General features: G+C 37.0%; 1 non-coding gene across 1 annotated transcript; it reads left to right on the top strand.

Annotated features, from left to right (window-relative positions):
* The first annotated feature begins 2,163 nt into the window (after positions 1-2,163).
* On the top strand, positions 2,164-2,266 carry LOC115831787. Its single transcript, XR_004027285.1, has one exon. It is a non-coding gene; the product is annotated as a U6 spliceosomal RNA (small nuclear RNA).
* Positions 2,267-10,048: the final 7,782 nt, after the last annotated feature.

The following is a 10,048-nucleotide window of genomic DNA, read 5'->3' as shown; positions in this document are numbered from 1 at the left end:
GGAGAGCTTTCAATCTGTGTTTTACATATTTAGTAGTTTTATCTCCATATAGCCTCGAAAGTGAATATTTGACCTACTTTCTCTGATAGGCAGGGTGCAGTGTTCTGGAGTTAAAAATGAACCTTTTCTAACAGTAAGAACTGAACGAATTAATAAATCAAATTATTATTATTTATACCTATATGCCATATATGTATATATAATATATACATATATAATATAAAAATCCAATTATCTTTATATATATATACATATATGCCATATATGTATATATAAAAATAATTGGATTTATTCATTTATTCCACTACATATGTTGACTTTCCTTTTCTATTAACTCTTTAAGAGAGGAGGGCTAATAACTACATTATTATCTCTAAACTTTCTTCTCATATTCAGAAAATGGAATATATACAGCCTTTACTAACAGAAAGGACTAGAAAAACGTATCTTTCATCTTCATGAATATTAGCATTAGCCACATTAGGACCCTTTTGCAGCTGAGGAAGAAGAGAACAGTATTTTGCTAGATGCCATAAAAGAAACATTATTTTTCAGTTCTCACTTCTTTTTGAAGGACGCTTGCTTGAAAATTAAGGCAATTGATCTTTTTTTCTCAAAAACTCAATGGAAAAGTAAAGCTTGTATAGGGAAAAAAAAAATTGGCTTGGCCCTTATAAACATTCAATGTGCCACAAACATTCATCATAATGTTAAACCATTGAATTACTCTTTAAATAATATATAACATTGATGATGATGATGATGATGATGAAGAAGAAGAAACATGATCTCACTCAGTTGTCCAGACTGGAGTGCAGTGTCACTATCTTGGCCCACTGTAACCTCTGCCTACCAAGCTCAAGCAATTCTCACACTTCAGCCTCCCGAGTAGCTGGGACTACAGGTGTGTGCCACCACACCTGGCTAATTTTTGTATTTTTTATTTTAGCCATATTACCCAGGCTGGTCTTGAACTCCTAGGCTCCAGGCTCCCAAAGTGCTAGGATTAGAGACATGAGCCACCACACCCAGCCTTATTATTTTTAATAGAGAAAATAAATGTAAAGAAGACAAAACCATAATTTAAAAAGCTTATTTTATATAACTTTTAGATATAATATTTGCTAAATGCTTAGAAAAATATTTTTCTTTTTTTATTATACTTTAAGTTTTAGGGTACACGTGCACAATGTGCAGGTTTGTTACATATATATACGTGTGCCATGTTGGTGTGCTATACCCATTAACTCATCATTTAGCATTAGGTATATCTCCTAATGCAATCCTTCCCCACTCCCCCCACCCCACAACAGGCCCTGGTGTGTGATGTTCCCCTTCCTGTGTCCATATGTTCTCATTGTTCAATTCTCACCTATGAGTGAGAACATGCGGTGTTTGGTTTTCTGTCCTTGTGATAGTTTGCTGAGAATGATGGTTTCCAGTTTCATCCATGTCCATACAAAGGACATGAACTCATCATTTTTTATGGCTGCATAGTATTCCATGGTGTATATGTGCCACATATTCTTAATCTGGTCTATCATTATTGAACGTTTGGATTGGTTCCACGTCTTTGCTATTGTGAAAAGTGCCGCAATAAACATACATGTGCATGTGTCTTTATAGCAGCATGATTTATAATCCTTTGGGTATATACCCAGTAATGGGATGGCTGGGTCAAATGGTATTTCTAGTTTGAGATCCCTGAGGAATCGCCACACAGACTTCCACAATGGTTGAATTAGTTTACAGTTCCAGCAACAGTGTAAAAGTGTTCCTATTTCTCCACATCCTCTCCAGCACCTGTTGTTTCCTGACTTTTTAATGATGGCCATTCTAACTGGTGTGAGATGGTATCTCATTGTGGTTTTGATTTGCATTTCTCTGATGGTCAGTAATGATGAGCATTTTTTCATGTGTTTTTTGGCTGCATAAATGTCTTCTTTTGAGAAGTATCTGTTCATATCCTTTACCCACTTGTTGATAGGATTGTTTGTTTTTTCTTGTAAATTTGTTGGAGTTCATTGTAGATTCTGGATATTAGCCCTTTGTCAGATGAGTAGATTGCAAAAATTTTCTCCCATTCTGTAGGTTGCCTGTTCACTCTGATGGTAGTTTCTTTTGCTGTGCAGAAGCTCTTTAGTTTAATTAGATCCCATTTGTCAATTTTGGCTTTTGTTGCCATTGCTTTGGAACGATGCAGAGAAGATTAGCATGGCCCCTGAGCAAGGATGACATGCAAATTCGTGAAGAGTTCCATATTTTTAACAGGCTCTGAAGTTAAGGCAATAATTAATAGCTTACCAACCAAAAAAAGTCAGGACCAGATGGATTCACAGCCGAATTCTACCAGAGGTCCAAGGAGCAGCTGGTACCATTCCTTCTGAAACTATTCCAATCAATAGAAAAAGAGGGAATCCTCCATAACTCATTTTATGAGGCCAGCATCATCCCGATACCAAAGCCTGGCACAAACACAACAAAAAAAGAGAATTTTAGACCCATATCCCTGATGAACATCGATGCAAAAATCCTCAATAAAATACTGGCAAACTGAATCCAGCAGCATATCAAAAAGCTTATCTACCATGATCAAGCGGGCTTCATCCCTGGGATGCAAGGCTGGATCAACATACACAAATCAATAAACATAATTCAGCATATAAACAGAATCAACAACAAAAACCAAATGATTATCTCAATAGATGCAGAAAAGGCCTTTGACAAAATTCAACAACCCTTCATGCTAAAAACTCTCAATAAATTAGGTATTGATGGGACGTATCTCAAAATAGTAAGCGCTATCTATGACAAACCCACAGCCAATATCATACTGAATGGGCAAAAACTGGAAGCATTCCCTTTGAAAACTGGCACAAGACAGGGATGCCCTCTCCCACCACTCCTAGTCAACATAGTGTTGGAAGTTCTGGCCAGGGTAATCAGGCAGGAGAAGGAAATAAAGGGCATTCAATTAGGAAAAGAGGAAGTCAAATTGTCCCTGTTTGCAGATGACATGAGTGTATATCTAGAAAACCCCATCGTCTCAGCCCCAAATCTCCTTAAGCTGATAAGCAACTTCAGCAAAGTCTCAGGATACAAAATCAACGTGGAAACATCACAAGCATTCTTATACACCAATAACAGACAAACAGAAGCCAAATCATGAGTGAACTCCCATTCACAATTGCTTCAAAGAGAATAAAATACCTAGGAATCCAACTTACAAGGGATGTGAAGGACTTCTTCAAGGAGAACTACAAACCACTGCTCAATGAAATAAAAGAGGATACAAACAAATGGAAGAACATTCCATGCTCATGGGTTGGAAGAATCAATATCATGAAAATGGCCACACTGCCCAAGGTAATTTATAGATTCAATGCCATCCCCATCAAGCTACCAATTACTTTCTTCACAGAATTGGAAAAAACTACTTTAAAGTTCATATGGAACCAAAAAAGAGCCCGCATCGCCAAGTCAATCCTAAGCAAAGAATAAAGCTGGAGGCATCACGCTACCTGACTTCAAACTATACTACAAGGCTACAGTAACCAAAACAGCATGGTACTGGTACCAAAACAGAGATATAGACCAATGGAACAGAACAGAGCTTTCAGAAATAACGCCACATATCTACAACTGTTTGATCTTTGAAAAACCTGACAAAAACAAGAAATGGGGAAAGGATTCCCTATATAATAAATGGTGCTGGGAAAACTGGCTAGCCATATGTAGAAAGCTGAAACTGGATCCCTTCCTTACACCTTATACAAAAATTAATTCAAGATGGATTAAAGACTTAAATGTTAGACCTAAAACCATAAAAACCCTAGAAGAAAACCTAGGCAATACTATTCAGGACATAGGCATGGGCAAGGACTTCATGTCTAAAACACCAGAAAAATATTTTTCAATAGCAAAATACTTCCTGAATGTTGTTTTCCTTGGTATATGTCAAATTAAAGATAAATATATAGTTGAAAATAAATGGAATGTTTTCTTTAATCCCCTGCCCCACAGGCGCTAGTCCTTGTAGTGAGGACAACAAAGTGTAGCATTCCCTAGCACTCTGTGATGGATATGAGGCATGAGAAAGAACTAGACTATTGTTTGAATGTACTGAGATTTTCAGGTTGTTGATTTTGAAAGCATAATCCAGACTATTTTGATAGATATAGAAGTTAGATTAATTATTCTTTATTTAATTATTTAAAAAAATTTTTCGAGGCAGGGTCTCACTCTGTCATCCAGGCTAGAGAGCACTGGACCAATCATAGCTCACTGTAGTCTCCAACACCGGGGCTCAAGTGATCCTCCTACCTCAACCTCTTGAGTATCTGGGACTACCAGTGTGCCCACCACACCCAGCTAATTTAAAATAATTTTTTGTGGATATTGGATCTCACAGTGTTGTCCAGGTTGGTCTTAATCTCCTGGCCTCAAGCCATCCTCCCACCTTAGCCTCCCAAAGTGCTATGGTTTCAAGCATGAGCGACCGCATCCGGCCTTATTCGTTATTTTACAGTATTCATATTTATATTTTATTATTTTATGTTTCCTCTTGCTCTTCTTTAACTTAAAATATCTACAGATGTTCGTTCATATTAATCTACTTTATTCTTTTTAATGGATGCATAATATTTTATTGAATTAATGTAATATGATTGATATGGCAAATTGGTTGAAAGAATATTAAATGTAGCAGAGGATAACTTTATATAAATCAAAGCTTCCATAAACAACAAAAGTGTTTGAATATAGTAGAAATAATGAATATGGTGGATTTAGAAGCAAGCCTAGGATAAAAATAAGATTAAAGAGGAACAGGTAAAATATGTAAGATGTTTGCTACAAAAAGTAAACTCTTAAGAAAGAGACTCACAGAAGCATGAGAAGAGCTGCTAACCACTATATGAACATCATGAGGTAAGCTGGTTTTTGATATTTGTGTTTATTATAGGAAAGAGAATAGCACCTGACACATTCACCTATTTGGGGTTTAATACATTCTTGTGAAGTAATGCTAATAAAAAGAAAAATCACTCCTAACACTTATTAGAAATTTTTATTTGTTGAACTCCATGTTCTATGCAAAGTGATTAAAGTAATCCCTGGAAAGGCCTCTTTAGTAAGTTTTCATTTGCTATAATCATTTAGTGAACTATTTCTAGATTCCCCTTTTTTTCACAACCACTTGTGATCCATCAGTAAGTCTATGTTCACTACTTTCAAAATATATCTGAAATCTGACCACTTTTCATCACTGTTACAGCTCCTTTCTAGTCCAAACCATCTTCTTTTTTAGACAAGCCTAATATAACCTTCTAACTAATTTCCTTGCTCCCACATTTGCCTCCTTGCAGTTATTTTTCATCTAGCAACAAAATAATGTTTTCATCATGCAAATCTAATCATGTCATTCCTCTTACTCAAAGCCCTCCAAGAAGACAGTAATCTAAAGCCCTCCTCATGGTTTACAAGGACACCTATTTCCCCAATGCTGTCTCCTGCTATTCTTCACCCAGCTCATTGGGCTCCAGGCACACTGGCTTCTTTATTTTCAGTCAAATGCCCAAGTTCATTCCTCCTTAAAACTCCTTCACCCTCTGTCTATCCTATACCTTGAAAGATCCTCTCCCAGAAGTTCATACAGCAATTTCCTCACTTCGTCGAATCCTCAGGCAAAGGCCGTTTCCTAAGAGCAGCTTTCTCTGACTTCCCTGTCCAAAATACCCTTACCATATAACCACTTACAATGCTGTAGTTTTCTTCCTAGAATTAATCATTAGTATGTATTAGTAATACTTTCACTTTTTTGTTTACTGTTCATCTGACCTATTGGAATGTACATTTCATGAATATAGGAACTTCATCTGCTCTGTTCTGTATCTCAAGCACCTAACAGAACTATTTGATACCTGGGGGCTTCAACAAATATTCACGAAATAAATATCAAAAAAGAACGTTTTGTTTAAGGGTGTCAGTTTTTGTTTTTAAGCTTGAGCTATTATGAATTCCCTTTTTTGTTAAGTGCTCTGTGTTCTAAATTGTCAGAGCTTAACAGAAACCCAGTTAAAGACTGGGGAGTTTTGTATATTATATAATCTGGATTTGTTAAGATTTTTGTTGGGATTAATAGTATTGATGCAACTGCTTAAGTCACAAAAGCCCAACTTAGTTTATGTTAGCAATTGAGGGTGGTCATAAGTAAGATGTTTTCTCTCCTGAGTGTATCAACCCTTTACAAACGAAGAAGCAGAGTCCAGGACAAGGGACCCAATTGAATAGCTTGTCTATTCCATCAGCTTTAGAGATACATCAATTCTGTCACTCTCTGCTTTGCACACTTTCCAATTAACCAGTTATTTCTAGAGAAAGGGTAACTTCTATGCAATTTGAAATTTCAGTTCAAAAATACCAGAAAGGGTTTTACCACACGATCCTATTTAATTATTGCAATCACTTAACAGGTTAAGTTTTTTTTTCCAATAATTGAATTTAACCATTTTAATTAAAATCCATATGACAATACATGTTTGCATTGTATACATTAAGACATTGACTCCTCTCTCTAGCTCCAGAATTGGTTCTCCCACACAGTCACTGCATTCAAATGCTAGGTCAAATACTTCCTAGCTATGTGACCTTAAATGGGTTGCTTAACCTTTTAAGGTATTATCTTTATTTAACATAAAATAGAAATAATAATAGTATTCATGTGATAGAGTTATGGTATGACTGAACAAATGAATGCTCCCGTAAGCTACCTATCCAATCGAAAAGAGTAGCAGGGGTTCTTAGTGGGAGGTAAATATCAGAATTGTCTGAAGACAACTGTCACAGCCCCGTCTGAGCATTTTTGCACTAAATTCTAGAATATAATATAGAGTAGTTCGTTCTTTGCAATCATTTGAAAGGAGCTTAAATTACTAAAATAGCAATAGCCTCTCATTATTATTAGGATCCTGTCATAACTATTCACAATGCTTCCTTTGCAATTTGCCTTTACTGGATTAAATATTTATTGATTTGGCCAGGCATGGTGGCTCACGCCTGTAATCCCAGCAGTTTGGGAGGCTGAGGCAAGTGGATCATCTGCGGTCATGAGCTCAAGACAAGCCTGGCCAAGACAGTGAAATCCCATCTCGACTAAAAATACAAAATTAGCTGTGCATGATGGTGCATGCCAGTAATTCCAGCTACTCGGGAGGCTGAGGCAGGAGAATCACTTGAACCTGGAAGGCAGAGGTTGTGGTGAGCCAAGATCATGCCATTACATTCCAGCCTGGGCAACAACTCCATCTCAGAAACAACAACAAAAAATTATTGATTTAAAGAATATGTTTACGATATAACTCTGAAGTTATATTTTACAGATGAATGCTCAGTGGTTAGTATCACTAACGCTAGAATCACAGTAAATTAAATTCAAATCTCAACTCACACCCTTCATAGTTGTATGACCTTGAATAAGGTAATAGTAAGGTTTAGCTAATTTATATTATATTATATTATATTATATTATATTATATTATATATTACAGCTAGATTATCAAGCTAGCTGACTTTCTAGTTATATATGACTAGGGGCACAAATCCTCTGGACTGATTAACCTCAGAATAACAGTAACTGTAGAGGTTAATATCTGCTGAGCCCATGATATAGGTCTCGCATTCTGCTAAACACTCTGCCTGAATTACATCATCTAATCAACACAGGTGACCTATAACATTGGTATTATTATTTGTATCTCTTTTTACAGATAATAAAAATAAAGTAAAATATTTTGTTTATGTTCTGTAAGTTAGCAAGTGATCAAGCTGTTAATTAAATCTGTATCACTCTGACATCACCGCTGTTGTCAATCCAGTGTTGAGTGCTTTCCAATGTTTTTAAGTAGCCTATACTTTTCTAAATGAAATCTCTTGAAAACCCCAATAAATAAAGCAGAGAAAAGTAGAACTTCTATAGCTTAACAAAAAATGAGGGGGCCATAAATCCAACTCTCTTTGATGCATTGCTTCCTTGAGGTGGACCCTCCGTGGACCAAGAGTATTCTGAGGTACATATTGAAAATTATTTATCTAAGGCAACCCTAAACTCTCTAGAGTAGTCCTCATCCCTAGCACATAGTATGATTTATATTTAACCATTTATTTATTATAATTTTTTTTTTGAGACAGAGTCTCACTCGGTCTCCCAGGCTGGAGTACAGTAGTACAAACTCAGCTCACAGCAACCTCTGCCTCCCTGGTTCAAGCGATTCTCCTGTTTCAGCCTCTCAAGTAGCTGGGATTATAAGCGCCCACCATCACACACAGCTACTTTTTGTATTTTTAGTGGAGACAGGGTTTCACCGTGTTGGCCAGGCTGGTCTCAAACTCCTGATCTGAAGTGATCCGCCCACCTCAGCCTCCCAAAGCTCTGGGGTTACCGGCATGAGCCACCGCACCTGGCCATTTAATTAATTTTTAATTGTTATTAAATTATGGATTTTAATTAAATTGGTTAAATTCAATTATCGAACCAAAAATTTTATCAGATTAGAAATTTTAATTTAGAACTAAATTTTTATTAAAATTACAAATAATAAAATGTGTATTTCCTCAGTCCCACTGGCTCCATTTTGAATGTCGAATGGAATCTGTATCAGATAGCACAGATATAGAATATTTTCACCATAACATAAAGTTTTACTGGACAGTGCTTATTTAGATCAGATCCCCACTAGCTCTTCCATTACAATTAGAATAAAACCCAGCCTCCTTACTGTAGCATTCCTGGGCTGATATGTTCTGGCCTTTGCCTATTTCTTTGACTTTACTTCATAGCAATATCTGTTGTTCACTATGTTTTGGACACAGTGGCTTTCCTATGTCCCTCTGATACACGAAACTTTGTTGAGACCTTTGCATTTGTTTATCTCATCTGCCCATTACAACCTTTCCCTAGGTAATCCTACCTGGCTGCCTTCCTCTAATCTTTTAGATACTAGCTCAAATATTGTCTTCTCAAAGATCCCCTTTTCAATTAGTCCATCTAAATTAACCCTTCCATCTCATCCTTTTCAATTCCATTACCCTACTGTATTTTCTTACAACATTTGCCACGTTTGGAGTTTTGTTGTCTGTGTTCTCGTATGTTTAGTGCTTTCATTCTTGTATGTAAACCCTAGGTATTCAGGGAACTTGAATGTCTTGTTTATGGAAGACTCTAAGCTCAATGACTATCTGTAGTAGTTACTCAATAGCCATTAGTTGAATGAATACATGAAATAAATTTAGAAATTAAGAAATTAAGGCCCAAAGAGAGGTTAAGTCACTTGCCTAAGGTCGCACAGGTAAATGGTGAACCTATGGACTTTGAATCCAAATAGGTTTTCACTCTGGGCCTGTGACTACCATAAATAATTATTACTCAGAGCAAAGGTCAGGAGGAAGATTATGCTCAGGAAATACTTCAACACCTAGTTAAAAAATGCTAGGATTCATTCTACCCCAGGAAGAGTGATGGAATCACGGATACAGCTCACGATATTAAGTCAGATGCAACAGCAGCTGTTGTATCTCGGGGGAGCCGTGAAGTGGGCACTTGAACTTTGACTGTTCTGAAATGACGTCACTTGCCAAAAACAGCCATCTAACCTCAAAGGCTAAAAAGTGCCTGACACAGGATACCAGAGTGGTTCAATTAATAGCAAGAAATTTTCATAGAACACAGAAAGAAAGATATCAGAGGCTCATCAGAAGACTAAGGTGGAGAGAGGCAACAGTAGATCAGAGAGTTACTGAGAACAAGTATTAAGTCGATCAGCCAGCAGCACTAATGGAGGGTCAGAAGGAATTGATGGTGAGTTACTAGCAGGCCCTGAGCACAGCTGATAGCCACAGGAAGAGCTGGCAGGGTGAGAGGTAGGAGCAGCTAATCAAACTGTCTAATGGGCTGATTAGACAAGCAGTGGGACCAACCAGCAGGGTAGGCGATTCAACTGTCAGAGGATCATAGAGACAGGAAAGGCAAAGACAGAATAAGGTCAGTCAGGGG

Source organism: Nomascus leucogenys, chromosome 2 (assembly GCF_006542625.1).
Source record: "Nomascus leucogenys isolate Asia chromosome 2, Asia_NLE_v1, whole genome shotgun sequence".
In the NCBI taxonomy this organism is placed as follows: Eukaryota; Metazoa; Chordata; class Mammalia; order Primates; family Hylobatidae; genus Nomascus; species Nomascus leucogenys.
Note: the sequence above shows the minus strand (reverse complement) of the source record. Positions and strands in the feature narration are given on the sequence as shown.